A 13,239-nucleotide genomic window follows, 5' to 3' on the forward strand; every position below is an offset into this window, starting at 1 on the left:
GCGGGGATAGTGGCGGTGGAGACGGCCTTTGTGCCATCATCGGAGAGGGAGCGCGGCCACGACGGTTGTCTGGACGCGATGGACCTCGACCAGGAGGTCGTGGTCGTTGGGGACGGCATCCCGCCGCGGACCTACCTCGCCTCTGGAGCCCACCAGTGCCCTCGAGCCTCCTCCTCTCTTTATCCATCCCATGGCATCTGCTGTGCGCCCACCATGACACTGGGGTGTAATTCAAACTTTGTTGAATGCTGGCCTTGGGCCTTTCGTTATGTAAATAATCTTGTTCTCACACATGCTTGTGCTTTTGCTGGGTTCTAGCTTGGCTTTGCCTTTGCTCCATTTGGCTTTTTCTCTTGCTGCCTTCCTTTGGCTGCCGCACTACCAGCCGGACAGCCGCGCTGCGGTTTGTGGCCGGGTCAGGGACTTGGCCGTTTTTAGGATAGACAAGTTACTTAGGCCGTCTAGAGCGTAGCTATCAAGCGAGAAGCCGACTGGCCGATTGCTGGACAGCTGGATGGATGAGGCAAGGGGCCGTCTTGGCACAAGTCGGCGTTCTTCCTTGGCCGTTTTTCGTGTGGACAGCGTTTCCGGCTCTTTCCAGCCGGACAGTCATGCTACGAGCTGTAGCTGAGGTGAAGAGAGGGCTCAGTTGTCGGCACACTACTTAGCCGACTTCAGGTGGTGCCGACTTGGGCCAAGGCGGCGAGCCCCCGGGCCGGCTGACCAGACCCGGTGCAGGGCAAAAGAATGAAATAATACATTCATAGGCGAAGGTTATCATATAGATAAAAGGTAGCCCCCGAGTGCGCTTCGGGGGACCTATTGTCTTTGCTTAATACAAAAGGTAGTGTGGTACATACTGCACTAACTGTAAAATCGACAGAGAAGGTTTGCATTCCATGGGCGCTCCATCTCTTTGCCGGAATCGTCCCACTTGCATGTCCTGGGCTTTGTGCGTCGATGAGGTAGTAGGAGTCATTGCCCAGGGCCTTGCTGATGATAAATGGCCCCTCCCACGGAGCCGAGAGCTTGCACTGGCCGGCTGTTCACTGGATCAGTCGGAGCACAATGTCCCCTGCATGGTAGGATTGTGGCCCGACCTTCCGGCTGTGGTAGCGGCGCAGGCTCTGCTAGTAGATGGCAGACCGGCTGAGTGCCAGCAGCCAGGCCTCTTCCAGCAGATCGACGATGTCTTCTCGCGCCTCCTTCGCTTACGCCTCCGTGTACATGGTGACACGAGGTGAGTCGAACTCGATGTCAGTTAGGATGACAGCCTCGGCCCCGTACACGAGGAAGAAGATAGTGAAGTCGATTGCTTTGTTCGTCGTAGTCCGGAGACTCCAAAGGACGGCCGGCAGCTCCTTGATCTAGCAACCAGCCGAGCGCTCCAGCAGCTCGACCAGTCGGGGCTTGATGCCGGATAGGATGAGGCCGTTTGCTCGCTCCACCTAGTCGTTTGACTATGGATGGGCAATAGACGCTAGGTCCAGTCGGATGCCCTGCCTTGCGCAAAAACAAGCAAATGCGCCTTTGGCGAAATTTGTGCCGTTGTCAGTGATGATGCTGTGCGGGATGCCATATCGGACGGTGATATCCGCAATGAAGGTCATAGCAGTCAGACCATTCAGCTTCTTGATTGGCTTTGCTTCAATCCATTTCGTGAACTTGTCCACGGCAACCAACAGATGGGTCATGACGCCGCGTGATGTTTTGAACGGGCCCACCATGTCCAACCCTCAGACGGAAAATGGACAAGTGAGGGGGATGGTCTTGAGTGCAGAGGCAGGTAGGTGTTGCTTGGAGTGGAAGCGTTGGCACCCCTTGCACTTGCGGACCAACTCCTTGGCATCGTCCAAAGCAATCAGCCAGAAGAAACCATGGCAGAACGCTTTGGCGACAAGGGATCTTGAGGTGGCGTGGTGGCCGCATTCGCGTTGGTGAATTTCTCTGAGGATTGCCATGCCCTTCTCTGGCTCCACGCAGCGCAGGAAGACACCAGTCACGCTGCGCCTAACAAGCTCTCCGTTCACTATTGTGTATGCTGCTGCCCGACATTGCACCTGCCGGGCCAAAATCTCGTCGACTGGTAGCTCTCGGCTCATCAGGAAGTTAATGATAGAGGCAAAGGTGTCCCGATGTTTCAATGAGATGGTGGCTATCATTTTCTGTGGGAGTCGACCTTGACGATCCGACTACAAACGTGCGAGACGTCGCGCCTTTGCAATCGCTAAACCAACTTCTAAGGGTTATTGACCACGCCGGAGCACGATCAACATGACCACGAGGGTCTGTTTCCTGCAAGCAAACGAAGAACAAGCAAGAAACTGAGATTGCAATCTGGATATTGCGAATATAAGATGAAAGCTTTATTGATCAAGGTGGGGTTCTGTGACGCCTTGGTCTGGTCGTTGAACACAAACGGAGTACGGGAAGTTGCAGCTATGGCGAACTTTTAATCTTAACAAAACCCAAAGCCTAAACGATGCCCTAAGGGCTGTATATATGGAGGAGAGAGGGCGAATTTCGTGGCCCTTGGTGGAGGGGTCCGAAACCAACCCTAACTCTTGTTTCCCCACACATAAGGACTCTAAAAACAGCCTATACTTAAGTACTTTGAAAATACATGGGCCTGGCCCAATAATAAGGTGACGCAGCACCTAAAATAGCCTCTGGACGAAATTTATGAAGTGGCATCTTGTATATTTCGTCCCATGCTTCATTCACTCATTATGGTGGCTTCAGAGTCCTGGAATCATCACTGGTAACTCCGTTCTTGTTCCCCTTGCGCATGCCATCATCTCCATGCTTGAACTTGCTCCAAGGTTCATCTTTCTTGTCCAAGCTAGGCCCTTCATTTGTAAGCAAAACAAATGTATCCAATTTAGGCAGCATCATATTCTCATGAACATTAGAATTGTTACCAAGAAATGAAAGTACCTGATAATTCAATTGGCGTGCGCAAGCTCTAGTAATCGGTCCAGTATGTATAGCAGCAGGGGATGTGGGTGTAACAATGGTATTGATGTCCTCGTCATCCTCCCCTTCTTGAAATGAAGTCGTCCTCGACGAAAGTTCATCGTCCTCACCCAAATAAGGCTTCAAATCTGCAATGTTAAAAGTGGGACTAACCCCAAAATCTGCAGGCAGCTCAAGTTTATATGCATTATCATTTATTTTCTCGAACACCTTAAAAGGACCATCAGCACGTGGCATTAGCTTTGATTTGCGCAAATTAGGAAATCTATCCTTACGCAAATGTAACCAAACAAAATCTCCAGGTGCAAACACAACATGTTTTCTACCCTTATCTCCAGCAAGTTTATATTTAGCATTCATACGCTCAATGTTTTCCTTAGTTAACTCATGCATTTTTAAAATCAATTCAGCACGTTCTTTAGCATCAAAATTAACCTTCTCCGAAGATGGAAGAGGCAACAAATCAATAGGTGCAAGAGGTAGGAAACCATACACAATTTCAAAAGGGCACATCTTAGTAGTAGAATGCAATGAACGATTATAAGAAAATTCAATATGAGGCAAGCATTCTTCCCACATTTTCTTGTTATTCTTCAAAACAGCCCTAAGCATAGTAGACAATGTTCTATTGACTACTTCAGTTTGTCCATCAGTTTGGGGGTGACAAGTAGTACTGAAAAGCAGCTTAGTCCCCAACTTAGCCCATAAACATCTACAAAAGCGGCTAAGAAATTTAGTATCACGATCTGAAACAATAGTATTTGGCACACCATGCAAGGGAATAATTTCACGGAAGAACAAATCAGCAACATTAACAACATCATTGCTTTTATGACATGGTATAAAGTGTGCCATTTTCGAGAACCTATCCACGACAACAAATATGCTATCCCTCCCCTTCTTTGTTCGAGGTAAACCTAAAACAAAGTCCATAGATATATCCTCCCAAGGAACACTAGGTACAGGCAAAGGCATATATAAACCATGAGGATTGAGTCGTGACTTAGCTTTTTGGCATGTAGTGCAGCGAGCAACAAAACGCTCAACATCCCGTCTCATCTTTGGCCAAAATAAATGTGTATCAAGTATATCCTCCGTCTTCTTGACGCCAAAGTGTCCCATTAATCCTCCTCCATGCGCCTCCTACAACAACAAAAGACGAATGGAGCTAGCTGGAATGCATAGCTTGTTAGCACGAAACACAAATCCATCATTAAGAACGAACTTGTTCCAAGTTCTCCCTTCCTTACAATTCTGCAATACATCTTTAAATTCAGCATCATGAACATATTGATCTTTGATGGTCTCCAAACCAAATATTATAAAGTCAAGTTGTGAAAGCATAGTATAATGACGAGACAATGCATCAACAATAACATTTTCTTTACCCTTCTTGTGTTTAATGACATAAGGGAAAGTCTCAATGAATTCAACCCATTTAGCATGTCTACGGTTCAGTTTTGCTTGACTATTAATGTGTTTCAAAGATTCATGATCAGAATGTATAACAAATTCCTTTGGCCATAAATAATGTTACCATGTTTCTAAGGTCCGAACAAGAGCATATAATTCTTTATCATAAGTAGAATAGTTCAGACTAGGCCCACTCAATTTTTCAGAAAAGTGTGCAACATGTTTGCCATCTTGTAATAACACACCTCCTAATCCAATTCCACTAGCATCACATTCAAGCTCAAAAGTCTTATTGAAATTAGGAAGTTGGAGTAAAGGAGCATGTGTCAACTTATCTTTCAATACCGTGAAGGCTTCTTCCTGTGCGGTACCCCAAACAAAAGGCACATCCTTCTTTGTAAGCTCGTTCAGAGGTGCAGCAATAGTGCTGAAATCTCTCACAAAACGCCTATAGAAACCAGCAAGGCCAAGGAAACTCCTCACTTGTGTGACCGTTTTGGGCTGCGGCCAACTCTCAATAGCTTCAATCTTGGCTTTATCAACTTCAATTCCCTATGGAGTAACAACATAGCCAAGAAAAGATACTTGGTCGGTGCAAAAGGTGCACTTTCCAAGGTTACCAAACAAACGTGCATCACGTAGAGCAATAAAAACAGCACGTAAATGTTCCAAATGTTCCTCCAAAGATTTGCTATAAATCAATATGTCATCAAAGTAAACTACCACAAATCGTCCAATGAAAGCACATAAAACTTCGTTCATTAACCTCATGAAAGTACTAGGTGCATTAGTTAACCCAAAAGGCATGACTAACCACTCATATAATCCAAACTTAGTTTTAAATGCTGTTTTCCATTCATCTCCCAATTTCATATGAATTTGATGGTATCCACTACGCAAATCAACTTTGGAGAATATTGTACTCAATTCATCAAGAATATCATCTAACCTAGGAATAGGATGACGATAACGAATAGTAATATTATTAATGCCTCTACAATCAACGCACATACGCAACGTACCATCCTTTTTCGGCACTAAAATGATAGGAACAGCAAAAGGACTAAGGGACTCGCGTATATAATCTTTGTCGAGGAGTTCTTGTACTTGACGCATAATCTCCTTCGTCTCCTCTGGATTGGTACGGTATGGTGCACGGTTGGGTAATGATGCATCGGGAATTAAGTCAATTTGATGCTCAATCCCTCGAATAGGTGGTAATCCCGGTGGCACGTCTTGTGGAAAGACGTCAGCGAACTCCTGCAAAATGTTAGTGACAGCAGGAGGCAAAGAGGAAGGCACGCCCTCGAATGAAAATAATGCCTCTTTGCACACAAAAGCATAGCAAACAGATTTGCTAAAATCTAGATCATCAATATCAGATTTGGTGGCAAGTAAACAAGCACTTTTCAATTTAATTTCAGAAGGAACACTAGATTGTTTATTATTAGGCTGCATTTGTTGCTCAAATTCTTTTGCCACAATCTGATTTTCACTCTTATTTTTCTCCTGTTTTGCTTTATTAGCTCTATTAATATCATCTTTCAAAATGGAATCAGGAGTCATAGGAAGCAAAGTAATATTTTTATCCTTATGAACAAGAGTATACTGATTGTTTCTACCATGGTGTACAGAATTTTTATCAAATTGCCATGGTCTACCAAGTAATAAGGAACATGCTTGCATAGGTACCACATCACAATCAACATAATCAGAATATGTAGAGATACTAAAATGCACACGAACAGTACGTGTTACCTTAACCTTGCCGCTGTTGTTGAACCATTGGATGTAGTAAGGATGTGGATGTGGTCTTGTGGTGAGAGATAGCTTCTCCACCATCTCCATGCTAGCCAAGTTATTGCAGCTCCCTCCATCTATGATGACGTGAACAGAACGTTCCTTCACAACTCCCTTTGTATGGAACAAATTATGCCTCTGATTTTGCTCAACTTGTGTAACCTGCACACTCAAAACACGTTGAGCAACTAAACATTCATACCTGTCAGGATCTTGAACAGCCATGTATTGCGTCTCATGATCAGAATCATCTCCACCGTGTTCTTCACGTGTAATAAGAGCCAAAGTCTCCTCATCATAGTCACTAGTGGACTCATACCCACCATCCTTAGTAGCAATCATCCCACGCTGAGATTGGCATTCTCTCGCAAAATGTCCTCTTCCCTTACAATGACGACAAATAATATCACTTGTGTGCCTGTTGATGCCATGGAAGAAGAAGAGCTCTGCGCAGGTCCAGCAGGTGTGCTCTTGGCAGATAGTGGTGGTTGTGCCTGCTTTCTTGTATCACGGCTGGAGGTGGCACCAGATGGAGGTGCTGGTGGAGTGGAAGTAGAGGATGCACGTGGTGTCCATGATGAAGATCGACCTGCAGAAAAGTTAGTTCGCGCCAATGCCTGTCGATCCTGCACTTCATGTTCAGCTTTACAAGCAAGATGGAATAAACGAGTGATATTATTATACTCCTTATACTCTAGGATGGTCTGAATCTCTCTATTTAATCCACCCATAAAACATGCAAGCATAGCTTCATTCTCCTCAACAATACCAGATCTAATCATGCCAGTTTGTAATTCCTGATAATATTCTTCTACAGAATTTTTTCCTTGTCTTAAACACTACAATTTTTGAAGTAATTCACGTTGATAATATGGTGGATCCCAACGAGTATGCATAGCAGTTTTCAAAGCAGCCCAAGTAGCTGGAATAGGATATAATCTACAATGCTCAGACCACCAAACACATGCAAAACTAGTGAATGCACAAACAGCAGCAGGAACACGTCTCTCCTCGGGATATTGTAAACATGTAAATCGTTGTTCAGTTTCTAACTCCCGAGTAAGATATATATAAGTAACATATCCACCCTCAAATGGTGGAATATTCAATTTTAGTTTAGGGAGATGGTCATGATCTCGTACCTGAGGGTGAGCCCTACCATTGCCATTATTTGCATGTGGACGACCTGGTGGTTGCTGTGCTGGTGGTGGCACGTAGTTCTGATTTTGATCAACCTCATCCTCGTAATCTCCGGCAAAATCATCCTCCTCCGCATCAGCAGTAGGAGCCACAGAAGTATCAACAGCAGCACCAACAGTTTGGCCAGGTGCAAGAGGGAGACGGCTCACTCGGCGGAGGGCTGTTTCATGATGTGTAGGTAGTAGTAGTAGTTGTTTTTGTTGTAGAGGTGCGTTAGGTGCAGCCGGTGGTGGTGGTGGAAGACGCGCGAGCAATTCATTAAACCTATTATCGAGCTTTGTTTCGAACATCTTCTCCATGCCATCTATCTTCTCCATGGCCTCTTCAAATCTGTTTAGCACATCTTGCACCTGTCCACTCATCATTTGCTGAAATTTATCATGCAACTCCTTATTCGTCATGTTCTCCCAATCAGTCTCATCGGCTTGTGATCCTGCCATGGTTAGCAACAATAGAAACACACAAGAATATGATCCTACAGACTACTAACAAGAGGTGGTGGTGGTGTCACAAATCCGTCAAGCAAATCTCAAATTCTTACCAGTTCTTACCCAGCAGCAGGCGGTGATCGGCAACCGTCGTAGTCAAAACTCTCAAAGCTTGGATAGAGCGATTACCAGGGAGAGTCAAACGCACGACATAGATGTATGTGGAGCTGGGAAGGCTTATAATATGGTAGAAAAAAGGGTCAGCAATAATCAATTCAGAGATGCAAAGTTGAATAAATGCTCAAGGACGATACTGTGCTGGTCCTAGGCTAGACCGTGCTAGAGACGCGAGCCTAGAACACTAACAAAATCTCGGCGCTGCACGTAAACAATGGAGGAGCACACTCTGAATTTTTTTCCTTTTTTTCACTTTTTTTGCACTTTTTTCCTCTTTTTTTTTGCTCCGCAACAATTTTTTTTCGAAAAAGTCTACAAATGTTCTAAAAACTGCCTAGCCAGAATTTTCCAGACTTAGTTTTTTGTTGAGTTTGGAACTATTTTTCTTCTGCGGGTAGCACGGAATCTCGGGAGTTCTACTCTATCACGACTCGGAGTATGGCATGATCTGGACTTGAAAACAATGCAACAATTACTGGACTCGGACTAGGACTAGTGGCGGAGATGAATCTGGTGGAATCTCGGACTGGTGGCGGCGATGAATCTGGTGGAAATCGGACTGGTGGCGGATATATGTTGCAGGTGAACTCGGATTGGCGTGATGGTGGCGGATATGTGGTGGCGTATATGGACTCGGATTGGTGGTGAATATGGGAGCGACGATGAAGATGATGCGGTGGTGATATATGGCAGCGGCGACGTGACAACCTGTGAACAGAACTCGAAACTCTAAAGGACTAGACGCTAAGACTAGCAACTTGACATGACGATGCAACTGCAAATTCAACAAAGCAAATACAGAAAAGATTATGCAAAGGCTCAGATTGGTTCGGATAGGATGAACTAACCCTAATTTTTTTGGCTTTTTCGTGGACTATAGGTACGAAGAATAGACTCGATCTAAACTATGAAAAACTGTAAAATCTCACTGAGCAACCTGAAAATCTGATACCACTTGATAGAGGCAAAGGTGTCCCGATGTTTTGATGAGATGGTGGCTATCGTTTTCTGTGCGAGTCGACCTTGACGATCCGACTACGAACGTGCGAGACGTCGCGCCTTAGCAATCGCTAAACCAACTTCTGAGGGTTATTGACCATGCCGGAGCACGATCAACCTGACCACGAGGGTCTGTTTCCAGCAAGCAAACGAAGAACAAGCAAGAAACTGAGATTGCAATCTGGATATTGCGAATATAAGATGAAAGCTTTATTGATCAAGGTGGGGTTCGGTGACGCCTTGGTCTGGTCGTTGAACACAAACGAAGTACGGGAAGTTGCAGCTATGGCGAACTTTTAATCTAAACAAAACCCAAAGCCTAAACAATGTCCTAAGGGCTGTATATATGGAGGAGAGAGGGGGAATTTCGTGGCCCTTGGTGGAGGGGTCCGAAACCAACCCTAACTCTTGTTTCCCCACACATGCGGACTCTAAAAACAGCCTATACTTAAGTACTTCGAAAATACATGGGCCTGGCCCAATAATAAGGTGACACAGCACCTAAAATAGCCTCTGGACGAAATTTATGAAGTGGCATCTTGTATATTTCGTCCCTTGCTTCATGCACTCATTATGGTGGCTTCAGAGTCCTAGAATCATCACTTGTAACTCCGTTCTTGTTCCCCTTGCGCATGCCATCATCTCCATGCTTGAACTTGCTCCAAGGTTCACCTTTCTTGTCCAAGCTAGGCCCTTCATTTGTAAGCAAAACAAATGTATCCAATTTAGGCAGCATCATATTCTCATGAACATTAGAATCGTTACCAAGAAACGAAAGTACCTGATAATTCAATTGGCGTGCGCGAGCTCTAGTAATCGGTCCAGTATGTATAGCAGCAGGGGCTGTGGGTGTAACATTGGTATTGATGTCCTCATCAGTTAAGGATGGGCTGCACCCAAGATGGTGCTTCTACCACTGTCATGACGGCAACTAGTACCAAGGCGGTCAGGTTGGGAGGCGGCGGGTCGGAGTCGGCTGCTGCTTGCTACGTCGTTAAAGTCCCCGGGCCGACTGCTGTAGTCCTCGGGCCGGGTTCTGAAGTCCCTGGGCCCGGTTCGAGTGCTGCAACCCCCGGGCCGCCTGTCGAAGTCCCTGAGCCAACTCCGACTGCTCCAGGGTTAGCCAGCACAAAGATGGACTCTAATTCCGACGAAGGCTTGATAGACGGCTTGCGCATGCACTGGAGGGAGATGTCGGCTGGTATGGCCTGCCGGATGGAGCCGATCCGGGCCAGGGCGTCAGCTTGGTCGTTGTCCGCCCATGGCACGTGAAGGAATTCGCACCCATCGAAGTGCCCGCTGATCTGCGGGATGAGGAAGCGGTAGCTCGCCATGTTTGCATCCTTGGCGTCCCAGTCGCCAGACGACTGCTGGACCACCAAGTGCGAGTCGCCATAGCACAGGACCTGGCAGATGCCGATTTCCTTGGTGAGCCGGAGCCCGTGGATGAGCGCCTCGTACTCGGCCACTTTGTTGGAGGCGGCGAAATGGATATGCAGTGTGTACTTGAGCTTGTCGCCTTTGGGAGAGGTGAGGACGATGCCGGCTCCCAAACCGGTGCACATCTTCGAGCCATCAAATTGCATCCGCCAATGGGTGGAATCCGGTGTTGGCGGCAGGTAGTGGGTCTCGGCCCAGTCGACTAGGAAGTCGGCCAGCGCTTGGGATTTGATGGCGGTGCGGGGCTGGTAGAGCATGGTGTGGGGAGCTAGCTCGATGACCCACTTTGCCACCCGACCTGATGCATCTCTGTTGCCTATCATCTTAGCAATTGGGGCGGTGTAGACGACCATGATGGTGTGCTCCAGGAAGTACTGCTTGAGCTTCTTAGCAGCAAAGTACGCGCCGTAACACATCTTCTCGTAGTGGGGGTAGTTCTGCTTGGAGACGGACAATACCTCACTCAGGTAGTAGACGGGCCTCTGGACCGACTGTGCCTTGCCGTCTTCTGGACGCTCGACCACGATCATGGTGCTGACCACTCGGCAGGCCGCGGAGATGTAGAGGAACATGGGTTACTTTGTAGCCGGAGCGGCCAGGATAGGCGTCGTGGTCAGCATCCGCTTGAGCTAGAGGAAAGCCTTGTCCGCCTGGTCATTCCACTCAATGGAGGTGGTCTTCTTCATTAGCTGGTACAGGGGGAGGGCCTTCTCACCCAGCCGACTGATGAACCGGCTGAGAGATGCCAAGCTCCCGGTGAACTTCTGGACGTCCCACAGCCGGGTAGGCTTCTGCATCCGCTCAATGGACTTGATCTTCACGGGGTTGCACTCAATGCCACATTCAGAGACAAGGAAACCAAGGAGCTGGTCGGCTGGTACTCCGAAGACACATTTCTTTGGGTTGAGCTTGATTTGAAAATGGCGCAGATTGTCGAAGGTCTCCTTGAGATCCTCTAGAAGGGTGCCACGCTTCTCCGTCTTCACCACAGTATCGTCTACATAGACGTGGGCATTTCTGCCGAGTTGCTTTAGGAGGCACTTCTGCATGCAACGCTGAAATGTGGCGCCGTCATTTCTCAAGCCGAACGTCATGGTCAGGTAACAGAAGGCTCCAAATGGTGTGATGAAGACGGTCTTCAGTCGATCGGCCGAGTTCAACTTGATCTGGTGGTAGCTGGAGTAGGCGTCCAAGAAAGACAACAACTCGCATCCGACTGTGGAGTCAATCACTTGATCTATCCGGGCAAGGCAAAAGGATCCTTGGGGTAGGATTTGTTGAGGCTAATGTAGTCCATACACATATGCCACTTGTTATTCTTCTTCAAAATGAGGACTGTGTTGGCAAACCTGTCCAGGTAGAACACTTCCATGATGAAGCCGGCTGCCAGAAGTCGGGCGATCTCTTCACCAACAATCCTCTTCTCTTCTGGCAGGCGGCGGAGGGGTTGCTTGACCGGCTTCGCATCCAATCTTGCATGTAGCTTGTGCTCGGTGAAATCCATCAGAACACCCGACATGTCTTTGGGATACTATGCAAAGATGTCCCGATTCTCACGGAGGAAATCGACAAGCTCACTTTCCTATTTGTTGTCGAGGTTTGACCCTACGACAGCAAATCTCTCCGGGTGTGCCGGACCCAAGGCGATCTTCTTGGTTTTCTTGGCCGGCTGGAAGGAGCCCTGAGCCTCCGCATCCTTGGTGTCGGGTGGCATGTCCGGCTGCTTGCTGGCCATGGTGGCCACCCGGTCAAGGAGACGCTTCTCTTCAGCGATGACGAGGGACTCGGCCACCCGGGAGCTGGCGGCGGTGCATGTGACCGACTTCTGGTAGTCGCTAGCTACGGTGATGATGCCCTTGGGACCAGACATCTTCATCTTGAGGTAGGCATAGTGTGGCACTGCCATGAATTTGGCCAGTGTAGGCTGGCCCAAGAGTGCATGGGGCTGTCCTGGTCAACTACCTCGAACCAGATTGGCTCCCTGCGGAAGTAGAGCTTGTCGCCGAACGTCACATCGATCTTGATCTTGCCGATTGGAGAGCAGGAAAGGCTGGCTACAGTGCCATGGAAAACAGTCCGACTGGGCAGGAGTTGCTTCTCTTTGATGCCCAGATTCTCCATGGTGTCGCGGTAGAGGATATTGATGCTGCTACTGCGGTCTATCAGCATCCAGGAGAAGCAGCAAGCCTGCCTCTCCGTTGAGAAGGTGGAGTCCTGTACCATGGCATAAGCACCCGGCGAGGGCATCATGGCCGGGTGGTCTTCGTGGGTCCAGCTGATGGGCCTCTCGGACCAATGCATGAATTGGGGGACTTCTGAGGCGACAGCATTCACCTCTCGGTGGTGCTGGCTCCGACTATGCTTGTCGTCGGCTTCATTGGTGAAGACGACGTAGGTGGTGTTGGCATCGGGGAAGTCATCCTGGAGCATGCCGACTGGCCAGTGTGCCAGCGACGGAGGAGTCGGCGGCGCCGGGCCAGCTGGAGGAGGCGGCAGCCCCTCGCCTTGGCAATCCTGGTCAGCCAGTGGCACTTCTGAGTGGTGTGGTTAGATGGCTTCGCGCCGCTGTGGAACTTGCACCGACGTCAAGGGTTTGCTCGAAGGAGAATGTGGGTAGCCAAGCACCCTTGCTGCCCTTCTGACACTTGAGGCCGGGTTGCCCCTCCGGCTACTGGTCTTCGACTGTTGCCACTTGCCGGCTGTTGGAAGCCGGCTACTGGGCCTTGCGCTTGTTGTCGTTCGGCTGTTGCCGCCGGTTGGAGTCACCAGTCGGCGTTTGAGGAGCCGACGGGAGCACCTTCCCGGA

At 48.2% G+C, this 13,239-nt stretch overlaps 1 pseudogene; it reads right to left on the reverse strand.

Moving 5' to 3' along the window:
- Window positions 1-1,480: 1,480 nt before the first annotated feature.
- On the reverse strand, window positions 1,481-11,005 carry LOC119299781 (annotated as a pseudogene).
- Window positions 11,006-13,239: the final 2,234 nt, after the last annotated feature.

Source organism: Triticum dicoccoides, chromosome 5A, assembly GCF_002162155.2.
Source record: "Triticum dicoccoides isolate Atlit2015 ecotype Zavitan chromosome 5A, WEW_v2.0, whole genome shotgun sequence".
NCBI classification, from domain to species: domain Eukaryota; kingdom Viridiplantae; phylum Streptophyta; class Magnoliopsida; order Poales; family Poaceae; genus Triticum; species Triticum dicoccoides.